Raw genomic sequence first — 20,000 nt, 5'->3', positions numbered from 1 at the left:
ATGTGTTGTTTCAGAGAAGTTGAAAGTATTTGTGGACGGGCGGATGGACTGACTGACGGACAGACGACGCGCCATCCCATAAGCTCCCCGTAACTACATTCCAGGTGAGCCAAAAATGGCGACATATATATATATATATATATATATATATATATATATATATATATATATATATATATATATATATATATATATATATATATATATATATATATATATATATATGTGGATACAAACAAACACGACATAATAGTGACCGAAGCTTTTCGTGCTGCACTCTTCAGGGTAAAAATCGCAGCAAGTGAAGGAGGAAGTGAAGGTGCGTGCTTTATACGCAGGTCTCAAGAAGGTAGACGCCAGACTATCAAGAGGGAAGACATTTTTGCCGAGTTTGAACTCCTGTATGCTCAACTATCAACACATCAGGCTGTCAAATGAAGCAGACCAGGCGCTGAGGGCTCGATCATCGGACCTCGCGCATGCGTACTGCGGAATCCCAAATGACGTCGTGGATTTTCACATGCAACGGGATGTTATCTTGGCAATACAAGGATTGAGGAGGAATCTGCCATTCACATCTGTAAACCGGATAAAGGCACCGGAGTGGTAATCATGAATAAGATTGATTACATTGACAAGGTGATGGACATCCTGAAAGACGAAACCAAATTTAAATATCTGGGCGGTGTAACGGAACATGATCGCACGCCTCAGGTGGAAGGTCAGATCGTCAAACGACTGTTGCAGCTTCTCAAACATGGAGGACTATCAAAAGAGGTGGACGACAGAATTAAACCTGTTGGAGCCAAACATCCAAGAATGTACGGCCTGCCTAAGATTCACAAGGAGAATATCCCTCTAAGACCGATACTGTCCATGGTGCGATCGGCACAACATAAACTTGCCAAGTGGTTGGGAGAGGTACTGCAACCAGTGTTGGATTCACTTTCTCATTTCGTGGTAAAGGATTCCTTCACATTTGCAGAATCAATTAGAGCTAGAACACCGACAAGTGAGCACAACATCATGGCATCCTCTGATATTAAAAGCTTGTTCACGAATGTACCATTGACGGAGACGATCGAGATATGCTAACATTTGCTGTATCACACCGATCTGGAGCAACCAATGATCTCGGAACACGTCTTCCTGGAATTAATGAACACAGCAACAAGGGAGGTGGATTTCAGTTTTAACAACATGATGTATTGTGACGAATCTGGCAGCCATTTACACACAACAGCCAGAATCCCCGCAGTTCAGTTATTTCGATAAGTATGTGTTTATAGTTAGGGTCCCGTCCTTCTGTCTAATGGGTTAATTTCATGTGTGCGCTGCGGATTTCTTTTATAGTCAGGTTTTTTTTTAACATCAATCAATCGATCATTCTTTGCACCATCGCCATCCATCGCCCACGTGCAACGTGTCACGTACAGGGGTGAGGTTCCCTCCGCCCACCGTGAGCTCGTCCAATCGACAGCGGCCGGCCTGACAGCCGATTCGAGATCGCCCTTCCCCGCTAAAAGGGTGGATGGAGAATAGGGTGCTCCCCTGGTTGTTCCGTCTGGGTTCTCAGACGCGCACGGGGGGAGCGTGGTCGTTGCCCCCTCCCACCGGACCTCCTCCAATCATGGATGGCCACCATTTTCCCCCACCGAACCAATGAGGAGGCTCATCACCTCAGGGCCGACTCTGCCATAGCCAGATGGAGTGTTTGGCCGAACCAATAAGGGGAGGCCACTAATCGCCCGACAACCTCTCGTCAAATCCGGAGGCGAGTTACCTCAGAGCGGTTCCCTCGACCCGCGGTGGGGGGGGGGGGATAAAAAAGCTGGCGAGCTGTAGTCAAAAGGAGAGTAGAGTCGTCGTCGTCGTCTTTGCTCTTCGCCCCTTAGTCTGCAGTCGTCGTCGTCTGTGGTCGTGGTCTGCGGTCTTTTCCAGGGTTCCTCGTGGTGGTGGTGGTCGAGCAGCCAGGACCATGGTGCTTGATCGTCGTTCGTGGCAGCCAGGATCGTGGGCTCGTTGGACTCCGGGTCGTGGGTTCGAGTCCCACCGTGGTGGGTTGCAGTCTGTGTAACCGCACGAGGCAGACAGGTACCCGGCCAGACTCTGTCCCCCCAATTGAACTATCCTCCTCGGTTGGAGGACCGAATAAAGACCCGGCGGGGTCCATTTTCTTTTGGGTGTGTGTGTCTGTGTGTGTGGCGCCAGTCTGTTAAGTAGAAATTGTTAAGTGCTTTTGCTCATTGTACATTGCCTGCATATTCGTGATAACTCTGCTCTGTCTCCCTTCCTATTCTAAATAAACCCCTGTTAAATGTTCCAGCTCGTTGCCTGTCGTTTCTATCATTGGCCCAGCATGGTTCGGGCTTGAGAAGTAGTGAGGCCGTTTGTGCCGTAAATTGTTCATTTGGTCCTGCGCAGCTTTGGTAATCTCCACTCGATTACGCCGGATCCGAGTCGGTGATAGCGACACGGTTCGGAAAAAGTCGGCCGAGGGTGTGGCTTCCCCGGTAGTTAGATGGTGTTGGTACTTCGGTAAATTGGAATTAGACAAGTGGACCCTACCTCACGACGACGAAAAATTGGTGACCACGGTCCTTTAAGCGACCCGTCGACTCCGGAGTTATCTGGGGTGACGACCTTTCAATTCCGGGTGTTCGGTGGGAGACGGCCCGACTGCTCCGTCTAGTGGTCGTCCTCGCCACCGAACCCCGGCCCACAACAGTATGTTCAAACGGATGGTGTGGCCATGGGTTCTCCATTAGGCCCAGCTCTTGCAAATATCTTTGTCGGCTATCACGAAATGCAGAAACTGACCCATCGTATACTATCGTTATGTTGATGACATTTTTGCTTTGTTTGAGTCTCGGACGGCATGTGACAATTTCCAGGCATGGCTCAACACTCTCCATCCAGTGCTAAAGTTTACCACGGAGCTGGAATCGTCAAACACGTTACCGTTTTTGGACGTGTTGGTTGATAGATCCAACCTTGGTTTCACAACATCCGTCTACCGGAAAACGACTTTCACAGGGCAATATACTCGGTGGGACTCCGACAGCTCCACAAGAAACAAAATTGCCTTGATCAATATCCTGGTTAACAGAGAATTTGTTCACTTTGTAATCTTCCAGCTGAAATTGACAAAATCATGAATATACTCGATGAGAATGGTTATCCTGAGCATATAGTTAAGAGATACATACACAAGTTTCGAAACACGACAAAAGATCGGAAGATTGGTCCGGACAAATGTCCAGTCTCTATCAGGATGCCCTGGAAAGGGCAATCATCATGAAGGTTTGAAGTACAAATCAAACATATTGTGTCCAACATGTTTCTGGCTGTGCAACCCCGAGTAAACTTTACCTCTCGCCGTTTGCTGACGTCGGTCAACAAGGATGTGCTACCCATCTCACAAACCAGTAATGTTATTTATGAGTTTAAGTGCCGATGTGAAGCTCGGTACATGGGCCGCACAATACTAAGATTGGCTGATCGGATCAAACAACACATCCCCTTGGCGATTCGAAGAAAGATTGTGAGGGTTAGAACACAACCAGTGCGAGCGTGTAGAAATATCCAGCAACCACCGGCCACTGTACCTGCTTCATCTGCCATTGCTCAGCACCTGGTTGCCAACCCTATCTGTGCAGACCAGTACAATGCAGATATGTTCAGGATATTGAGCCGAGGTCGGAACTCGTTTCATTTATTTATGTTGGAAGCAACCTTCATCCTTAAGGCCCGGTCACACCTTGACGTTTTAGCCAGCGATGGCAACGTATTAAAATGTATGTAAAACGCTGGCTGACGTTGAACTTTTGATGTTTTTTTTTTAAAGATTCAGACGTATTCATAACGAGTTGGTCGTATGCATAACATATTAGTAATGGACACAGAACGTTTCGTTGTGTTATAGATAACTTATACCAACGAATGCTCAACCTGTTGTCAGCCTACACAACCGATGCCCAACGATAGTCTAACTTCGGCATAGCGCGTTGCACGCATCGCCGACGATGTCGTGACGTAGCCTATTAAAAGGCTGACGCACAACGATTCGAATCATAACTGCCGTAGAAATGGAAGTGTCAACATCGCGGTCACACCTTGGCGATCTTGCCAGCGTATGCCGACCTAAGAAAAATGTGTCTAAAACGTTGGGGCACGTCAAATACGGTATGAGTAAGTTTGGTATACGTGAGTACAACGCTAAAGTACGCTATCATACGTCGTAGTAAGTAGAGTACGTCAAGAAATTTTAAACATGTTCAAAATTTTACGACGTACTCGGCGTATGACACACGTTCCGCATGCGATGAGGATAAGTTGTACACACGATATGTGGACGCTTACACACGTCCACAAAGGCTACTTATAAGCTACTCATAAGTCGAAACACGTCGCGGTAATGTCTTTTTTACGCGAAACTTATTTCTAACTTGTGTTTGACGTGCTTTGAACCAATTCTTTACGTAGTCCCAACACACATCGACGTATGTAGACGTATTCCAATGACGTCTTCCGGTCGACAAAAAAAAAAAATGAACGTGTTTCTAGCTTACAACTGCCATATAAAGACGTGTTCCCAGCGGTTTTGGGAATTGGTATATAAAAATGCTGCTCATAAAAGGGGAACCCAACAGTGTTTTCGAGTTCCTTTTTGAGTCGATGTCCATGTCAGCAGTAACAGTATCAGTATTAGTATTAGTATTAGTATTAGTAGTAGTTTGTTCATGTTGGCAGTAGTAGGTGAGTGTGAGGGGGAGGGTGTGGGTTATGATGGATCGTCCTTGCGTCCGCGTGTCCACGGGTAGGTTCATAGGCTGCCACTCAACGATTTAAATGGCTGCATCTCCACTATTGAAAGTAGACGCTTGCGCTCAACAATTGGATTTTTTTACACTCAACGACTTTTAAACGGTACCACTCAGCTATTTTCATTGTTTACAATGAACGATTTAAATTGCTGTCACTCGCCTTTGTTTTTTGACGCTGGGGTTTGGAAATTTGAAGCGTTTCTTCTGAACGTGTTAAAACGCTCAAACTCGACTATTTTAAATAGACGCTGCCGATGGACAATTGGAATCATAGCCAAGCTAGACATCGAAGTGTGAACATCCTCGTCATGCCGAAGAAAAGTTTGAAGAATGCTGCAAATAAGTGTCCTGGCCGTGGCCGTGGACGCTGACGCAAGGACGATCCATTATACCGACGTCTTTCAGCCTATGAGTAACTTAAAAGTAACGTCTGTCGATGTGTGGCAACGATCGCGTAACGTGCCAACAACACGTTAATCATAGGTTAGAAATAAGTTTCGGGTACGCTAAACATTACCTCGGCGTGTCTCAACTTATGATTAACTTACAAGTAGCATGTGTTGACGTCTGTCAACGATCGCAGACCGTGCATACAACTTGTGGCCAGCGTAGCGGAACGTGTGAGTCATACGCCGGCATACGTCGTGAAATTTCAAGCATGAAAAAATTTGAGGACAACCGAAAAGTACAACGTTTAAAGCCAACGTACAACGACTTATGGCAGTGTTTTTCAGCGTGCTCTCAATGTTATCAAAACTTACCCATAACGTATTCAACGTGTGCCAGCGTTTTCGAAAAAAAATTCAAAAATCGGCATACGTTGGCTAAAACGTCAAGGTGTGACCGGGCCTTTACCACCGATCCAATATTATGTCGTCAAAAGGAATTTGTACGATCTCTGTCTCTTTCAGCATGGAAAGATCAAGGGAAGCACGGTAACAAATGGTGAATGGACCTTTGGGGAAACCCATCCCCCCTCTCTCCACGATGCGGTTGCAAACGTCAATCATCGACAAACTCTGCTCCAGCCAATGGGAGCTTGAGGTGAAGATGATGAGCTGACCAATGGGTGTTCGGATTAACTGTGACATCATTACGGTTGAACCGATCAGTGTCTACCTTATTGAGACCTGTATATAAAGCACGCGCCTTCACTTCCTCCTTCACTTGCTGCGATTTTTACCCTGAAGAGTGCAGCACGAAAAGCTTCGGTCACTATTATGTCGTGTTTGTTTGTATCCATATTAAGGTTCTGCAGTACCAAACATCTGTGTATATATATATATATTGTTGTGGTTACCAGATTCGCAAACCACCATTCAGGTCCCTTAGGTGAGGTATCTCGGTAAGTGCATGTGTAGTTAGGCCCAAACCCGTTGTCTAGTGGGAATACATGTCATTTATGCGAGCTGCGACTCTTCAGGATAGCCGTTTTTCTTTTACTATCTTTATTTTGGACCAACCGCCATGATCACAACCACAACATCAACCACCGACCACAACCACCGCTTCACCACAACCGCCACGACCTTCACGCACACCTCACAACCGTAGCATCGCCACCGTTCTTGCCCCGCTGTGGGTACCGGTGTTGGACTCATGCAGAACGCGCGTCGAACAGCGTGTACAAAATCACGGATTTTGTGCTTCAAAAACGGATCAAAAACGACACACGCCCACTTTTTGCCGTCCAATCGGTGAGCGAGGGGCGATTTGGCCCCGCCTCCAGAACGATCGATATATGCAAATTTGTGGATCAAAAAGCCTTCACGCCCACTTTTTCTCGGGCCAATGGGGAGCGAGGTGAAAGGTCAAAGGGAGGGGGTCAAAGGTGAAGTTACGGGGGGATAAAAGGACGGTGTTCGTCAGTCAGAAGAGAGTCGCAAACGAGAACGAGAAGGAGTCGAGAACGAGAAGGAGTCGGAACGGAGGGGACGAGTGTGGAAGACTGGAGCCCGAAGCCTGCAGTGGCTGGAGAAGCTGAAGAGAGTCGGACGAGGGGGTGCTCGCGTCGGTGCCAGGAGCTGCACGCCCGAGGGAGGCCGGCAGCGCGACCTGGCCGAGGTGGAGACGCACACCAGGGATAATAAAGATCCTCTATACCCCGAGCATCAGCAACCCCCTCCTGTTTCCCCCTGCGCTGAGATAGTGCGACAAAGGGGGCCCCTTTTCCCACCCCCTGCCTGACACCGTCCACGAGGCCCGCGGGTTGCGGGGCCATCGCCGCTCCGCGTCTCATCACCAGACGGGTAGGCCCGACCCGGTCTCGGCCTCAGGCCTGCCTCATTCTTGAGGGTATTTCTTTTCCTTGGTTTTGGGTATGTGTTGTCGGCGCCGTCTGTGAAGTAGAATTGTATAAGTGTTGCCGTGTGCTCGGTAGTCGGTATTAGCTCTGCACTGTGTTTTCACTTTTATGTTTGCTTTTTGTGTAAATGGAATTGTGTTTTCTTTTTTTTGTGTGCATTTGGTGGAATTGTATTTGTGTGCTTCCCGTGTGCCGCGAATAAATGTGCTTTATTGTTGAACTGTTCTCCCGCTTCGCTTCGTCTTTTCCCCCATTGAACCCTCATCTTGCTTCACGTAAAGGGTTGGTAGTGGGCTGAGTACGCCCGATAATTAATCGAACCGTCGAGGTCGACGATAACACCGCTCGGTTATTCTGATAGTACGGAACGGGTCGCTTAAGTGGCCCGTGTCCGAAGTCGACCTGCGGCGAGGTGCGATCGCCCGGTCTACCCTCCGCGTGGGTACTTAGGTAGTTCGAATTTGGCGAGCAACCCTATCCCACGCGGGGGCTGATTGGCTCGATCGCGGTGAGACCGAAAGGTCCACCCGTGACTGGTTCCCGGCGTTAGTCCGAGAGGGTCACGACTGGATTGTCCGTCCGGTGGGCGACGTGCCGCGATTCGAGTTACGTGGCCGTCGCACGCCGGCGGGCGCGAAAACCGCAACACTGGTGTCAGGTCAGGTCAGGTATGGGAGCATGTGCCAGAACAGCGCGTCGCTGCGTCCACTTTCCGCCGGTACTCCAGGGGCCTCCGTCTGGCCATCCCCCAGGCAGATGCCAGGCCCATCCCCATCTCCTTGAGATGATGGTCAACCTGCTGCAACCATGAGGCACGTGGTCGGCCCACTGGCCTCCTCCACTCATGAGACTCCCTCGCTGAGAGAATCTGGTGAGCAGGATCAGCGTCAGGAAAACGAGCCACATGTCCATACAGCCGCAGCTGACGCTCACGGACTATGCAGGTAACAAATCTCATCCGAGTCTCTCAGCAACCGCTCGTTGGACACAAAATCCGACCAGCGATAGCCAAGGATTCTCCGAAGAGACCTGGTACCAAAGGAATTAAGTCTCCGTCTCAGATCCTTGGTCAAAGTCCAAGTCTCGCACCCATAGAGCAAGACTGGAAGTACCAAGGACCTGAAGACTCGGACTTTCGTCCTCCCGCACAGGTACCGGCAGCGCCACACCCCATGATCCAGTGAATCCATGACTCCCCAGGCCCGACCCAGACGTCTATTGACCTCCGGCTCACAACCTGCGGAGACATGAATATCACTGCCAAGGTAAGTGAATCTATCCACGACCTCAACATCCTCACCACAAACAGACACAGACAGGACAGCAGCATCCAAGATGTCACCGAAAGCCTGGATCTTTGTTTTGACCCAAGAAATCCGTAATCCCAACGGCTCCGACTCCTCATTCAGCACCTCGAGGGCCCCCAAGAGGATGTCTAAAGTCTCCGCAAAGATGACTGCATCATCTGCAAAATCAAGGTCCGAGATCTTGACATTGCCAAACGATGCACCGCAACTTGATCTCTCCGACATCCTCCCAAAAATCCAGTCCATACAAGTGCTGAAAAGTGTGGGGGCAAGTACACATCCCTGACGAACTCCAGTAACAACTGGAAATAAGTCAGAGGCGGTACCACCACACTTCACAGCACTCTCAGTACCAGAGTAGAGTTCAGACATCAGATCGATCAGTTTCGGTGGCACCCCACGAAGACCAAGAATCCTCCAGAGGACATCCCGATTCACTGAATCGAACGCTTTACAGAGATCAACATAGGCTGCAAGCAGCCCCTGCCGAAACTCTCGTCTGCGTTCAGTGAGGACACGAAGAGCAAGGATACGGTCAATCGTTGACCTCTTTGGTGTAAAGCCTGACTGCTCTGGACGCTGGTGCTCAAGCAGATGGTGGCGAACCCTATCAAGAATTATCCGAGCAAAGACCTTGCCCGGCACTGAGAGCAGCGTCACCCCTCGGTAGTTGTTGCAGTGTTGGCGATCACCCTTCCCTTTCCAGAGAGGGACAACAAGGCCCCTCTTCCAGTCAGTTGGGATGATGCCTGTGTTCCAGGCAGAGCACAAAACTGCATGCAACGACACGAGTGCAGCATTTCCACCAGCCTTGAGAAGTTCAGCATGGATGCCACAGATCCCTGGAGCTTTGCCCCGTTTCAACTGGTTCACCGCAGCCCGTGTTTCCACAAGCGATGGTGGACCACAGTTGATTCGAGGGTCAGCAACAGGGATTGTAACACCCTTGACGTCCAACTCGACAGCTGGGGGATCAGCCTGGTACAACCGCTCAAAGTAACCGGCCCAGCGGGCCTTCACTTCAGACTCCTCTGTCAAGAGCCTACCACTCTCTGCTCGAACTGCAGTGCTCCGAGGGATGGGCTTGGATGAACGTAATGCGCGAATTCCCCTGTAAGCGGGACGAGAATCACCTGTCCACAGGTGATGCTCTACCCCCTCACAGATTCCTCGCACATAGGCCTCCTTGTCCACCCTCAGTGCACGTACAGTTTTACGCCTCAGCTCCCTGAACAGCTCAGCTCTGCCATTCAGCCTGGCCCTGCGACTCTGGTCAATGGTATCCAGTGTCCCTTGAGAGACAAAATTCTTCTTTGCCCTGCGGTGAACTCCAAGGCATCCACCGGCAACATCAAGGACGGTGGTCTTGAAGGTGCTCCACAACTCTTCAGGACCCCCTAAAGCACCCAGACCCCCCAAGTGTCCACTCAGCCTGTTCGCAAACTCCTCAGCTACTCTCTCATCCCTGAGCTTGGCAACATCCAGCCTAGGCTGGGATGGTGCCATTCTCCAGGATTTAAGGTGCAGCTTTAGAGTTGCTACAACAAGCCTGTGGTCAGTATTGAGGAACTGAGCACTCCGGTAGACCCTGCAGTTCTGGATCATCCTCCAACGACCGTCAATGAGGACATGGTCAATCTCCTTTGCCACACCGCCAGCGTTGGAATACCAAGTCCAGCGATGAGCTTGCGGGCGCTGAAACCATGAACCAGCCACCCTAAGTCCATGACTTCTTGCAAAGTCAAGGAACTTAGTGCTATTCTGGTTCATAGTTCCTGACCCATGGGGACCAACACACACCTCATAACCATCCCTATCAGTTCCAGTCGATGCATTGAAATCCCCCAAGACTAGAAGTGTATCTCGTCTGGGGCACTGATCAACCACAGACTCGAGTGTGGCGTAGAATGCATCCTTCACGGTAAGATCACTCGCCTCAGTCGGAGCATAAATAGAGACCAGGGAAATGACACCTAAGGAGTGACGAATCCTTAATCTCATAATACGCTCGTTGACCGGTGTTACCTCAATTATCATTGGGGTCAGCTTATTGGCCACAGCTACAGCAACTCCTTGGGTATGGTAACCATCAGAGCGACCAGACCAATAGTAGGTGTAACCACCCACCATTATCTCGCCGCAATCCGGTCTCCGAACCTCAGAGAGAGCTGCAATCCCGATGTCCAAACGCTTGAGCTCAGATGATAACAGAGACAGGTGATCATCCTCTCTTAGGGATAGGACATTCCAGGCACCCACCCGAAGGGACCGCCTCAGGTTAACCCAAGGAGACCGCCGTCTGGTGGACGACACCTCAGCACCACTCCGACACACTCTCCCGCAATCTGACCCAGGGATGTTACCCCGTGGTTTCCCTCCTATCAAAGATTGGGGGTCCCGAAGGCTTTGCCCCAATCCCATCATCCGGTGAGCTGCCCTGCGAAGGGAAGCTGCACAGGAGGTACTCCCACGGAGTGGGTTTTCAGATTTTTTTGCGTCAATGAGGACATTCACCAGGAGTCCTCGTCAATGAGGACTCCTGGTGTCAGGAGTGGGATACAAATTCATCGCCCTCCTCGCGGCACTGGTATCGGAGAACAGGAAAACGGGCTCTCCTGTCTCCGGCTAAATTCACGGGAATCGGTCCAGGGGTGAGAGAAGCGACCCCCGATTCCCTCCAAATTACGAGCGAGCAAATTAACCCTTCACGAGAAGCAAGATGGCGTCTCAAGGCGAGCGGGAGCCGGGGGTATTAGAAATGTATATGTGTAATAATGTAGAGTCCATGGTCCAGGATGGAATCCCCGTGCAGGAAATGTTGATTGTGCAGGAACACGGACTCGCCCAACTGAACCCAGGGCCCGAGGTGGGTGCGGCAGCGGCCGCGGTGTATGACACCTCCACGCACTCTCCAGCAAGACCCTTGCCCAACCCTTGCCGAAACGGCTCAGTTGAGTGCATCCGACATGGCCCAGCTATTCAGCATGCTGGCACAAATGAATGCGGCAATGACAAATGAAATAAAAACGAAATGAAAGACATGAACAAACAAATAAACGAAAAGATGGATACATTCACAAACGAAATAAAACGCATGAAAACTAAAATGGAAACAAACATGAAGGAAGAAACGAGAAAGCTACGGGGTGAGACGCAGAACATGGGCCGATGCCTGCAGGCGGGCATGAAGGCCGTGAGCAGGGAACTTAAAATGGCGACTCCACGTGTCGGAACGAACGAGCTGGAAGGGGTGCAACGGCTGACAGGCCCGCGGTGGAGGCGGGTAAGGAAAAAGTAATTCGGGAGACAAGAGACGAGGTGAAAGTAATTGCGAGGGAGAGAAAAGAACAATTAATACGGAGAGCAAGGATGAGGTACGCGGAGATCGTGAAAGAGCAAGGAGTGAAAAACAGGGAAGGACGGGAGCGACTTAAAGAGAAAGCAAGGTTGACCTACATAAAGATAAGGGAAAGACGCCAGAAAGAAGCAGAGACCAATAAACACGATGAAGACGGGGTAAGTGACGCGCACACACACACGGAGGTAGTGGAGGACAATGGGGGTGAGCTCGCGGAGCGTGTGGGGACCCAATGCGAGCACCTGGATGGCCTCCTCCAGGAACGAGGGGAGCGAGTCTGCCCCCTTGAGGCGAGTCACGACCAGGTGAGTTCGGTCGTGCTTTGCGAGGTTGAGGGGATGAGTGCTGTGGACAGGTGCTTGGAGAGCTTGGGGGGTATAGAGGCCCCGGAGACCCTTGCGGGGACACGAATCCCCAGTGTGGTTGTCCCTGTGTGTGTGGTGCAAGGTGTGAGTGCGGCACCGTGTGTGGAAGCGACCCCGTGTGTGAGTGGTGTGGTGGCGATGGTGCCAGAGTGCGTGCTTCCCAGCACGCCGTGTGTGGAAGAGGCACCGTGTGTGAGTGTCGCCGTGTGTGTGAATGAGGCACCGCGGTTGAGTGCCCCCGCGTGTGTGGATGAGGCACGGAGTGCGAGTGAGGCACCGCGGGTTAGTGCCCCCGCGTGTGTGGGTGAGGAACCGTGTATGGAAGAGACCGCGTGTGTGAGTGTCGCCGTGTGTATGAGTGAGGTACCGCGGGTGAGTGCCCCCACGTGTGTGGATGAGGCACGGAGTATGGATGAGACACCGCGGTTGAGTGTCGCCGTGTGTGTGAATGAGGTACCGCGGGTGAGTGCCCCCGCGTGTGTGGATGAGGCACGGAGTGCGAGTGAGGCACCGCGGGTGAGTGCCCCCGTACGCGTGAGTGAACGGCTGTGTGCAAGGGAGACCGTGTGTGTGAGAGAGCGGTATGAGGGAGATGTCGGTCGGCATGCGGGAGCACGCAGCCGCGTCTCCCCGTGTGAATGTGATGGAGTGGACTGTGTGCGTCGTAACACGCAGGTGTGCGTGGGTTGAATGGCGACGACGAAGGCGACATGAGAGGAGAGAAAGCCGAGTAGCGGCTGTAGTTGTTTCGAGGACCGTGCCGGGTTCACCCAGCAGTGAGCACGCGGTCCGTGCTGTGCAACGCACGAGACCACCACGTGCTCGCTTGCGAGAGTGAAGTCCCGGTCCGGAAACGCACGCGGTGGATTTGCCGATCCCGCGGACGGACAAAGTTTAGGCAGGTAAATGGATTTGGACCGGACGGGTTCTCCACGCGATCGTGTGTGTTCAGCTCCAACGGGCAAAGCACATGTGTTCGCGTGGGAAACCCCTCGAGACGTGGGGCTTGTGTTTTTTTTTTGCGCACGGTGACGTCATGGCTGCACGTGTGGTTGGAATCCGGCAGGAGGGGTATCTCTGCCGGATGGCACCGTCCAAGGAGGGACGAGGAACACGTGCAGCTGCATGACGTCACGGGCAGGTGCAAAGTGCGCGAGCTCTGAGTTGCCGCGCAGGTGCTGCGCATGAAAAAAAAAAAGGGCAAGCCTCACTTTCGGGTGCACAGGATTCCTGGGCGAGGGGTGGAAGACCCCCTTGACCCGGGGCACAGGATGGAAACTAGTTAGGGGGAAGGGTTAGCTTAGTTAGACCGACTCCATGGGGCAGGGGTAAGTCCTCATGGAGTCCGTGGAATGGATTAGTTAGAGGGATTGTAGCCAGATTTAGGTTGGGAAATAAAATGAGATGATTTGGAGACAGTGACAGAATTGTGAATGTGTAGAGGGGACGTAGTTTAGCTACGTAGTGTTAAAAGGAACGTGCTGTAGTTTAAGGGACGACGTGGGAGCACGAGTTAGTTAGGGGATGTAGTTAGAAGGATGGCAGAGTTCAGTGGTGTGTGTGTTGAAGAGTTGGTGAGTTGTGAGGTGAGTACTTGTTGAGTGAGTGAGGCCAGCGGGTCTGTGTGAGTGGAGTGAATGGGGAATGCATGGTGCGATGAGTGATTGGGGGGAGGAGTGACTCCCGCCCAAGGGACCCCGGGGTCAGAGTAAAGTGAGTTAGCTGGGTTAGTCAAATTGAAAAATGGAGGTCGTTTTGCTGTTGGTGGGAAAGTAGGCTCGAGACCCATTTGGAGGGGTGCAGGAGCCCTGTTGACGGGCTTGGAAGCGTGGCTGCGAAAGGTGAGTATCGCTGAGTGGGTACCCCGGGCACCAGGCTAGTCGGCCGCGGTAGGCCATGGGCCCATGGGGGGCCGGGATAGAGTAGTGGGCACGGGTGCGCCTGCTTGGTGCGGGGGCGCGGGGCGCCATTAGCCGCGTGGGCAGTGTTGTGGGCACGGGTGACCCTCGGAAAGGGGCCCGGGAGGCCGGCCTGCCACGTGTGCGTTTCAGGGGAGGTGCCATGGGGGGCACTCCCCGGTGTTAGGGAGCTGGTAGGCTCGGAGGCAGTGTAGTGCCCGGGGGTGCCATAGCGGGAGATTCGGCAGAGGGTCGTGCCTGCCAAAGGGAGCCACGTGTCCCAGCCAGGAGACCGTGTGAGGGCACGGAGAGAAAATTGGGGGGCGAGGCCCGAAATTGTGAGGACACCAACACAGGCGACGGGAATCTGGGTTGTTAGAACCAATAGTTTAAGCGAGAGGAGCTTGTTGAAAGCCCCGGGGTAGTTTAACAGTTAAATGGTTAGGGTAGATTAGGAGATGTACCCCTCCGCACCATCCATCCCCTTGCTGTCGTTGTGGGCCGCTGGACCCACTTGGTGTTAAGATCGCCGAACTCTGGGGAGGCCATTCTGAGGCTTGAGTTGGGCCTCGACACAGGACGTTAGCTCTCCCTTATTCCCCTCCGGGAAGGGAACGTAGGGGTTGGGAGTAGGCTAGGTGACAGGATAGGTTAGCCGAACAAAGACGATAAAGGGGGTTAGGGGACGATTTATAGTGGGGAAGTAAAAATAAAAACAACAAAAAAATAAGTTGGGGCTAAATTGGGGTTTGACAAATTAAGGGAGTGGGTATGTACAGTGACAGGCAAAGGCGATAGGTGGGAGGGAGACAGGTAGGTAGGTCCGAGCCCGCCTTCCAAGTGGCCAGCACCACCGCACTCCCTCCACCAACTTCCACTGACGGCAAAGGCTGGCCAACTTCATCGGCTGGCCGTGTTTTTCTTCGAGGCAGAGGCTGGCCAGCTTCATCTGCAGCTGCTGTGCTGCAAGGCCTGTGCCGGCTGGATCGTCTGCCGGCTGGCTGTTTTTCTGCAAGGCCTGTGCCGGCCAGTTCATCTGCTGGCTGTTTTTCTTCAAGGCCTGTGCCGGCCAGTTCATCTGCCGGCTGTGTTTGCCTGCAGCGGCCTTCTTCTGCGGGCTGTGTTTGCCTGCTGCCTTTGCCATGCCATGCCCACTGCCCCTGTTCACCAGCCCCCGTTCAATTTTTGCTTTGCCCCCCCCCCTGTTCGTTTCCATGTGCGCCAGGACCTGAAAGCAACAGTTTGCAAGCTGCAAGAACTGCCCTGTTGGCAGCTACAACACGGGCCTGCAGTGGCGGCCCGTGCACCGTGTTTGTGTTCATGCATCCATTCGTTGTGCTCATTGCGTGTGCCACTTGAGCTGGCACGGAGACTGCGTTGTGCGGCCCATGCACCGTTGTGGTTCACTGCGTTCAGTTCAAAAGGGAAGGCCTTGGACTGCGTGTGAGCAGCCAGCCACGTTCCCTGTCACCTGCATTGTTTGAGCCAGAGACTGCATGCGGGCAGCCTGGCTCCCTGCTAACTGCTTTCTTTTTGCAGAGTCAATGATCCTGGGCCATGGTTTAGTGTAAAATTTGTAAGTTAAGGTTAAGATGTACTGTAAATATGAGTGCGCCCCCGGCATGTCTGTCTAGCGCCGGCAATTTTATTTAAGTCGTCCGTGTGAGTGAGTTTGTTTAGATAGTTACGCAGCCCTCAGGTTATTTATTTTGGGGACACGAATACCATGAATGTCGCACTCAGGGATCCGTAGGTAAAATGTACTAGGGGAAAACTACACATGATGGCACACGAAAATTTGACGACTCGGGACGAGTCTGTAAAAAGGGAAGGGGGTAGTGTTGTGGTTACCAGATTCGCAAACCACCATTCAGGTCCCTTAGGTGAGGTATCTCGGTAAGTGCATGTGTAGTTAGGCCCAAACCCGTTGTCTAGTGGGAATACATGTCATTTATGCGAGCTGCGACTCTTCAGGATAGCCGTTTTTCTTTTACTATCTTTATTTTGGACCAACCGCCATGATCACAACCACAACATCAACCACCGACCACAACCACCGCTTCACCACAACCGCCACGACCTTCACGCACACCTCACAACCGTAGCATCGCCACCGTTCTTGCCCCGCTGTGGGTACCGGTGTTGGACTCATGCAGAACGCGCGTCGAACAGCGTGTACAAAATCACGGATTTTGTGCTTCAAAAACGGATCAAAAACGACACACGCCCACTTTTTGCCGTCCAATCGGTGAGCGAGGGGCGATTTGGCCCCGCCTCCAGAACGATCGATATATGCAAATTTGTGGATCAAAAAGCCTTCACGCCCACTTTTTCTCGGGCCAATGGGGAGCGAGGTGAAAGGTCAAAGGGAGGGGGTCAAAGGTGAAGTTACGGGGGGATAAAAGGACGGTGTTCGTCAGTCAGAAGAGAGTCGCAAACGAGAACGAGAAGGAGTCGAGAACGAGAAGGAGTCGGAACGGAGGGGACGAGTGTGGAAGACTGGAGCCCGAAGCCTGCAGTGGCTGGAGAAGCTGAAGAGAGTCGGACGAGGGGGTGCTCGCGTCGGTGCCAGGAGCTGCACGCCCGAGGGAGGCCGGCAGCGCGACCTGGCCGAGGTGGAGACGCACACCAGGGATAATAAAGATCCTCTATACCCCGAGCATCAGCAACCCCCTCCTGTTTCCCCCTGCGCTGAGATAGTGCGACAAAGGGGGCCCCTTTTCCCACCCCCTGCCTGACACCGTCCACGAGGCCCGCGGGTTGCGGGGCCATCGCCGCTCCGCGTCTCATCACCAGACGGGTAGGCCCGACCCGGTCTCGGCCTCAGGCCTGCCTCATTCTTGAGGGTATTTCTTTTCCTTGGTTTTGGGTATGTGTTGTCGGCGCCGTCTGTGAAGTAGAATTGTATAAGTGTTGCCGTGTGCTCGGTAGTCGGTATTAGCTCTGCACTGTGTTTTAACTTTTATGTTTGCTTTTTGTGTAAATGGAATTGTGTTTTCTTTTTTTTGTGTGCATTTGGTGGAATTGTATTTGTGTGCTTCCCGTGTGCCGCGAATAAATGTGCTTTATTGTTGAACTGTTCTCCCGCTTCGCTTCGTCTTTTCCCCCATTGAACCCTCATCTTGCTTCACGTAAAGGGTTGGTAGTGGGCTGAGTACGCCCGATAATTAATCGAACCGTCGAGGTCGACGATAACACCGCTCGGTTATTCTGATAGTACGGAACGGGTCGCTTAAGTGGCCCGTGTCCGAAGTCGACCTGCGGCGAGGTGCGATCGCCCGGTCTACCCTCCGCGTGGGTACTTAGGTAGTTCGAATTTGGCGAGCAACCCTATCCCACGCGGGGGCTGATTGGCTCGATCGCGGTGAGACTGAAAGGTCCACCCGTGACTGGTTCCCGGCGTTAGTCCGAGAGGGTCACGACTGGATTGTCCGTCCGGTGGGCGACGTGCCGCGATTCGAGTTACGTGGCCGTCGCACGCCGGCGGGCGCGAAATCCGCAACAATATATATATATATATATATATATATATATATATATATATATATATATATATATATATATATATATATATATATATGTATGTATATAATATTGTTATGGATTTCAGAATCGGATCCGACTAATGCATGCAAACATTTCGGTCCTCAGACAGTTATTTCCATAAATGCATGTCTCGGATAGATCCATCCCCATGTCTGGTGGGATTCTAACTTTGATGCGTTGAGAAGGGTAAAGAATAGATTCCTTTTCTTATGGGATGGCCTTCCTTTTCTATTTTTACAAACACATTCATGCACGTGAGATAGCTGTGAGCCCAAAGGAGGCTAGTCGACCCCCTTTCCATCAGGACACATTGGCTTGGAGGTGAATGATTTTTTTTTTTTACACCTTGGACTAACAGGACATTTGATTAAGCACTCCACGGGCTTTTCCTGAGCAGTTATTCTGACGGTCAAATACAGCTGTGGATCATTTACCTCACCCACTTATCTTTCATTGACGTTCGACACCCACCTCTTTCACCGACGTTGACGTCCACCTTTTTCCATCGACATTTGACACCCCATTTGGCAGCTCTATTGATGCTGGCTGGCTCTTGTTTGTGTCAGGCTGAACGAGGAAGGAATGATCACGAGATTGATGGTTGGAAGTGACGTGCAGCGATGTGCCAAGAGGCAAGGTGGATTTGTCTGAAGTCTCCTTGAGGCTCCGCTCACACTGGACACCTATAAAGAGGACGGGAGGACCGTTTTCCTGACAGTTCTGTGAGAGCTGGGTAACGGATATTTTCAGCTCCAGTCAGTTGTTCCAGTCGGATGGTTGGTGAGCTGGCGACAGAAAGTCGGTTGGGAAGCTGGCGACAGTCAATTGGTTGGTGAGCTGGTGAGTTGGTGACAGCCTTACAGTTCTGACCGCTGGTGACAGTTGGTGAGTTGGTGACAGCCTTACAGCCTTGCAGTCCTGACCATTGGTGAGAGTTGGTGAGCTTCTCCTGATGGTGGGTGATGGTTGGACCGTTCCTGCTGGTTCTGCTTGGGAGCTTCTCTTGGCGTACCTGATTCTTGGCGTCCCTGGTTCCTCGGGGTGACGACGTGACAAAGATTGGTGTTCAAGCCTATTTGCGGGTGGGTGTATGGTGGCGCAGGGCACTGGCAGCGGACTAAGGCACGCTCTCACATTTTGGGACATTTTATTTGATGCACAATGACTTCTACCTTGGTATGCTGAGACCGGATTTCTTCCCCCCCTGAATGGTCTGATGGGTACCCATGTCTCGTGTTTAATCGATAAGTAAAGCATAGTGATAAGCATCTGCTCTTTGTCTGTTTTTCTATCAATGCCTGTTTAATTCTTTATTTGCTTGAGATTATTTTGATTGATTTGAATTTACCTATTTTCACCACAAAGAAATAAAAGATTCTTCAGTTTATTTATTTTTTTTCTTTATAATAAATTTCTTGTTGACGTTTCAACCTGTCCGTGCTTGTCCTTTCCTTCCATTGATCCAGCATTGTCTGAACCAAGATAGACTGGGAGCCATTGTCTCGGGTCGCTCACCTGCAGTGAGCACAAGGCTGCACTTATTTTTGGATTTTTTTTCATTTACGGATGCTTTCCGGCGGTTCTGTGATTTTCCTAGTGTATCGGCTTCGATGTCTGTCGGCACTTGAAATTACAGCTTTCTACGTTACCCAGAAGGTACTGAACATTCATGTCAGTCAGTGAGTGGTTTGAATGAGCTTTTATATGAGATATCCTACAATTCATTTTCAATTGGTCACTGGCTTTGACACCAATACAGATTTTTTTATTTATTATGGTCTTAGGTTTCAAAAAGCTACATGTAATGGAAGAAACAGTTTCAAAGGAAGTGCCTCGCCTCCACTCGAGCATTTAATTTGCATCAGATGTGGCAATAAATGTGAATTGTTGCTTCCAGGTTGTTGGCGCGATGACAAAAGATGCCATTTGCATTTTTGCCAGCTCCATCCTGACCCTTTTTAGAATTCTGTGCTAGTTCGGGTAACTTGCTAATAATTTTAACTTGCCATGTCATAACACGTAGTACCAGCCAGTGGGTGTGCAAGTTTATAGCTATTTCTGTCGTTGACTCACAAAGTTAGAGCAATGCACATCATTGCAAGTTCCAGATATCCAGCGGGAGACGGGGCCTGGTTGGACCTCGTTTCCAGCATTGATTCCGTGTCAGAGTGAAGCAAGAAAGAGCTTTGAAATTTTTTTTACTATTCCGCTTACCTCCGGCGTCTCCTTAGGACTAAGTGCGGCAGCCCTGACTCACACATGAAGCTTCACACGCGCCCAACTGCGGTGCCACCTGGTAACGAGCATATGAGAGGCACCCACGTGAAGGTGGAGATGTGTAGACGGTGGTGGAAGGAACGTGGGAGTGATCGAGGGACAAGGAAATCTACCGAAG

The 20,000-nt window shown here is 51.2% G+C and overlaps 1 long non-coding RNA gene across 3 annotated transcripts in view; it reads left to right on the top strand.

The window, feature by feature from the left end:
• LOC147012046 (uncharacterized) overlaps positions 1 to 18,958 on the top strand; it is a 40,103-nt gene extending 21,145 nt beyond the window's left edge. For 2 of the 3 annotated variants that reach the window (XR_015051933.1, XR_015051932.1), the window contains 2 exons: positions 15 to 104; positions 18,172 to 18,958. This is a non-coding gene — a long non-coding RNA (uncharacterized LOC147012046). Of the gene's footprint in view, positions 1 to 14; positions 105 to 284; positions 4,309 to 18,171 lie in introns of those variants that run through there. The other variant, XR_015051934.1, reaches the window with a different exon arrangement.
• The last annotated feature ends 1,042 nt before the right edge of the window (positions 18,959 to 20,000 follow it).

This window comes from Eptatretus burgeri, chromosome 15 (assembly GCF_056783735.1).
Source record: "Eptatretus burgeri isolate ZD-2024b chromosome 15, Ebu_testis_v1, whole genome shotgun sequence".
Lineage (NCBI taxonomy): Eukaryota > Metazoa > Chordata > Myxini > Myxiniformes > Myxinidae > Eptatretus > Eptatretus burgeri.
This window is presented reverse-complemented; position numbering and strand designations above follow the sequence as displayed.